The sequence below is a fragment of the Dama dama genome, unplaced genomic scaffold (genome assembly GCF_033118175.1).
Source record: "Dama dama isolate Ldn47 unplaced genomic scaffold, ASM3311817v1 ptg000020l, whole genome shotgun sequence".
NCBI lineage: Eukaryota > Metazoa > Chordata > Mammalia > Artiodactyla > Cervidae > Dama > Dama dama.
Window position 1 is genome coordinate 6,200,016 of NW_026870875.1, and position 5,708 is coordinate 6,205,723.

Below are 5,708 nucleotides of genomic sequence, written 5' to 3' on the forward strand. Positions count from 1 at the left end.
CAGCACTCCTGCTTAGGTGCGAGGGACACCTCGGGATTCTCCTCGAGACTTGGCATGGCAATTGGGATGCGTCTCCCCGTGAGGCGGGAAACCCAGGGCCCCTTTCCACGTGCCACAGGGATCCTGGGACTCCTATCCATTTTCAAGAGGAGTCAGGCATCGTCACCTTTGGAAGCATTGATCTCCGCGGACCTCTCGAGTTTTCAAAGGATGTGAGGACTCCGGTCACGATGAGGCGGAGAACTAGGTCGTTCTCTGTGGCCTCCACAGGGGATTCAGACATCCCTTCGTTTTGGGAGCTGCAAGACGAGCCTGCATTCAATTCACTGCAGGGATATCCGGCCTTACTTCGAGTCAGAGCATCTCGGTGTCCATTCCACTTGACCACAACTCAGGGTCCCTCTCACATACCTGTAGCTGAGAGAAGCCTCCTCTTGAGGTGCTTGTGGAAAGTTGGTATTCCTCTTGAGTCGAAGCCAGGGACTAAGCTTTCATCTCTAGTTCATTTGGGGTTCACTGAGCCCTCATGTGTTGCTCCAGTGACCTCAGGATCCCTCTAGACTTGAGACAGTGATCTTGGGTTTTTTCTGTAGTGCCATCAAGGAAATCAAGGCTCCTTTCACGTTTGATGTGGAACACGGAATTGCTCTGCACGCAGTACAGGGGAATCGGGCCTCATCTCGCGGCGAGGGGGAAGTCTCATGGTTTTTTTTGAGTTGCGGCCGGAACCTGGGGTATATACTCGAGTTACGAAGGGGAGGGCCCTTCCAGACACGTGTTTGTTCAGCGACGTCAGGACTCCTGCCTAGGTGCGAGGGACACCTCGGGATTCTCCTCGAGTCTTGGCATGGCAATTGGGAAGCGTCTCCACTTGAGGTGGAAGATCAAGGGTCCCTTTTCACATGCCACAGGGATCCTGGGACTCCTATCCATTTTCAAAAGGAGTCAGGCATCGTCTCCTTTGGAAGCACTGATCTCCGCGGACCTCTCCAGTTTTCAAAGGATGTGAGGCCACGGTCGCGATGAGGCGGAGAACTAGGTCTTTCTCTATGGTCTCCTCAGGGGATTCAGACATCCCTTCGTCTTGGGAAATGCAAGACGAGCCTGCATTCAATTCACTGCAGGGATATCCGGCCTTACTTCGAGTCAGAGCATCTCGGTGTCCATTGCACTTGAGGCCACAAACTCAGGGTCCCTCTCACATACCGGTAGCTGAGAGAAGCCTCCTCTTGAGGTGCTTGTGGCAAGTTGGTATTCCTCTTGAGTCGAAGCCAGGGACTAAGATATCATCTCGAGTTGATTTGAGGTACACGGAGCCTTTGCGTGTTGCTCCAGTGACCTCAGGATCCCTCTAGACTTGAGACAGTGATCTTGGGTTTTCTCTGGAGTGCCATCAAGGAAATCAAGGCTCCTTTCACGTTTGATGTGGAACACGGAATTGCTCTGCACGCATTGCAGGGGAATCGGGCCTCATCTCGCGGCGAGGGGGAAGTCTCATGGTTTTTCTCGAGTTGCGGCCGGAACCTGGGGTATATTCTCGAGTTACGACGGGGAGTACCTTTCCAGACACGTGTTTGTTCAGCGACGTCAGGACTCCTGCCTAGGTGCGAGGGACACCTCGGGATTCTCCTCGAGTCTTGGCATGGCAATTGGGACGCGTCTCCACGTGAGGCGGGAGACCCAGTGTCCCTTTCCACGTGCCACAGGGATCCTGGGACTCCTAACCATTTTCAAGAGGAGTCAGGCATCGTCTCCTTTGGAAGCGTTGATCTCCACGGACCTCTCGAGTTTTCAATGGATGTGAGTCCTCCGGTCGCGATGTGGCGAGAACTAGTTCTTTCTCTGTGGTCTCCACAGGGGATTCAGACATCCCTTCGTTTTGGGAGATGCAAGACGAGCCTGCATTCAATTCACTGCAGGGATATCCGGCCTTACTTCGAGTCAGAGCATCTCGGTGTCCATTCCACTTGAGGCCACAAACACAGGGTCCCTCTCACATACCTGTAGCTGAGAGAAGCCTCCTCTTGAGGTGCTTGTGGAAAGTTGGTATTCCTCTTGAGTCGAAGCCAGGGACTAAGCTCTCATCTCGAGTTGATTTGGCGTCCACGGAGCCTTTTCGTGTTGCTCCAGTGACCTCAGGTTCCCTCTAGACTTGAGACAGTGATCTTGGGTTTTCTCTGGAGTGCCATCAAGGAAATCAAGGCTCCTTTCACGTTTGATGTGGAACACTTAATTGCTCTGCACGCAGTGCAGGGGAATTGGGCCTCATCTCACGGCGAGGGAGAAGTCTCATGGTTTTTCTCGAGTGGCGGCCGGAACCTTTGGTATATTCTCGCGTTTCGACCGGGTGTGCCCTTCCAGACACGTGTTTGTTCAGCGACGTCAGAACCAATGCCTAGGTTCGATGGACACCTCGGTATTCTCTCCGAGTCTTGGCATGGCAATTGGGACGCGTCTCCACGTGAGGCGGGAGACCCAGGGTCCCTTTCCACGTGCCACAGGGATCCTGGGACTCCTATCCATTTTCAAGAGGAGTCAGGCATCGTCTCCTTTGGAAGCATTCATCTCCGCGGACCTCTCGAGTTTTCAAAGGATGTGAGGCCTCCGGTCGCGATGAGGCGGAGCACTAGGTCTTTCTCTGTGGTCTCCACAGGGTATTCAGACATCCCTTCGTTTTGGGAGATGCAAGACGGGCCTGCTTTCACTTCACTGGAGGGATATTCAGCCTTACTTCGAGTCAGAGCATCTCAGTGTCCATTCCACTTGAGGCCACAAACTCAGGGTCCCTCTCACATACCAGTAGCTGAGAGAAGCCTCGTCTTGAGGTTCTTGTGGAAAGTTGTTATTCCTCTTGAGTCGAAGCCAGGGACTAAGCTCTCATCTCGAGTTGATTTGGGGTCCACGGAGCCCTTTCGTGTTGCCTCAGTGACCTCAGGATCCCTCTAGACTTGAGACAGTGATCTTGGGTTTTCTCTGGAGTGCCATCAAGGAAATCAAGGCTTTTTTCTCGTTTGATGTGGAACATGGAATTGCTCTGCACGCAGTGTAGGGGAATCGGGCCTCACCTCCCAGCGAGTGGGAAGTCTCATGGTTTTTCTCGAGTTGCAGCCGGAACCTGGGGTATATTCTCGAGTTACGACGGGGAGGGACCTTTCAGACACGTGTTTGTTCAGCGACGTCAGGACTCCTGCCTAGGTGCGAGGGACACCTCGGGATTCTCCTCGAGTCATGGCATGGCAATTGAGACGCGTCTCCACGTGAGGCGGGAGACCCAGGGTCCCTTTCCACGTGCCACAGGTATCCTGGGACTCCTATCCATTTTCAAGAGGAGTCAGGCATCGTCTCCTTCGGAAGTATTGATCTCCGCGGACCTCTCGAGTTTTCAAAGGATAGAGGCCTCCGGTTGCGTTGAGGCGGAGGACTAGGTCTTTCTCTGTGGTCTCCACAGGGGATTCAGACAACCCTTCGTCTTGGGAGATGCAAGACGAGCCTGCATTCAATTCACTGCAGGGATATCCGGCCTTACTTCGAGTCAGAGCATCTTGGTGTCCATTCCACTTGAGGCCACAAACTCAGGGTCCCTCTCACATACCTGTAGCTGAGAGAAGCCTACTCTTGAGGTGCTTTTGGCAACTTGGTATTCCTCTTGAGTCGAAGCCAGGGACTAAGCTCTCATCTGGAGTTGATTTGACGTCCACGGGGCCCTTTCGTGTTGTTTCAGTGACTTCAGGATCCCTCTAGACTTGAGACAGTGATCTTGGGTTTTCTCTGGAGGGCGATCAAGGAAATCAACGCTCCTTTCATGTTTGATGTGGAACACGGAATTGCTCTGCACGCAGCGCAGGGGAACCGGGCCTCATCTCGTGGCGAGGGGAAGTCTCATGGTTTTTCTCGAGTTGCGGACAGAACCTGGCGTATATTCTCGAGTTACGACGGGGAGGGCCCTTCCAGGCACGTGTTTGTTCAGCGATGTCAGGACTCTTGCCTAGGTGCGAGGGACACCTTGGGATTCTCCTTCACTCCTGGCATGGTAATTGGGACCCATCTCCACGTGACGCAGAAAACCACGGGTCCCTTTCCAATTACCAAAACGATCCTGGAACTCCTATCCAATTTCAAGAGAGTCAGCAACGTCTCCTTTGGATGCATTGATCTCCGCGGACCTCTCGAGTTTTCAAAGGATGTGAGGCCTCCGGTCGCGATGAGGCGGAGAACTAGGTCTTTCTCTGTGGTCTCCACAGGGGATTCAGACATCCCGTCCATTTGGGAGATGCAGGACGAGCCTGCATTCAATTCACTGCAGGGATATCCGGCCTTACTTCGAGCCAGAGCATCTCGGTGTCCATTCCACTTGAGGCCACAAATTCAGGGTCCCTCTCACATACCTTTAGCTGAGAGAAGCCTCCTCTTGAGGTGCTTGTGGAAAGTAGGTATTCCTCTTGAGTCGAAGCCACGGACTAAGCTCTCATCTCGAGTTGATTTGGGGTCCACGGAGCCCTTTCGTGTTCCTCCAGTGACCTGAGGTTCCCTCTAGACTTGAGACAGTGATCTTGCATTTTCTCTCGAGTGACATCAAGGAAATCAAGTCTCCTTTCAGGTTTTATGTGGAACACGGAATTGCTCTGCACGCAGTTCAGGGGAATCGGGCCTCATCTCGCGGCGAGGGGGAAGTCTCATGGTTTTTCTCGAGTTGCGGCCGGAACCTGGGGTATATTCTCGAGTTACAACGGGGAGGGCCCTTCCAGACATGTGTTTGTTCAGCGACATCAAGACTCCTGCCTAGGTGCGAGGGACACCTCGGGATTCTCCTCGAGTGTTGGCATGGCAATTGGGACGCGTCTCCACGTGAGGCCGGAGACCCAGTGTCCCTTTCCACGTGCCACAGGGATCCGGGGACTCCTATCCATTTTCAAGAGGAGTCAGGCATCGTCTGCTTTGGAAGCATTGATCTCCGCGGACCTCTCGAATTTTCAAAGGATGTGAGGACTCCGGTCGCGATGAGGTGGACAACAAGGTATTTCTCTGTGGTCTCCACAGGGGATTCAGACATCCCTTCGTCTTGGGAGATGCAAGATGAGCCTGCATTCAATTCACTGCTGGGATATCCCGCCTTAATTCAAGTCAGAGCATCTCGGCGTCCATTCCACTAGAGACCACAAACTCAGGGTCCCTCTCACATACCTTAGCTGAGAGAAGCCTCCTCTTGAGGTGCTTGTTAAAAGTTGGTATTCCTCTTGAGTCGAAGCCGGGGACTAAGCTCTCATCTCGAGTTGATTTTGGGTCCACGGAGCCCTTTCTTGTTGCTCCAGTGACCTCAGGATCCCTCTAGACTTGAGACAGTGATCTTGGGTTTTCTCTGGAGTGCCATCAAGGAAATCAAGGCTCCTTTCACTTTTGATGTGGAACATGGAATTGCTCTGCACGCAGTGCAGGGGAATCGGGGCTGATCTCGCGGCGAGGGGGAAATCTCATGGTTTTTCTCGAGTTGCGGCCGGAACCTGGGGTATATTCTTCAGTTACGACAGGGAGGACCCTCCCAGACACGTGTTTGTTCACCGACGTCAGGACCCCTGCCTAGGTGCGAGGGACACCTCGGGATTCTCCTCGAGTCTTGGCATAGCAATTTGGACGCGTCTCCACGTGAGGCGGGAGACCCAGTGTCCCTTTCCACGTGCCACAGGGATCCTGGGACTCCTATCCATTTTCAA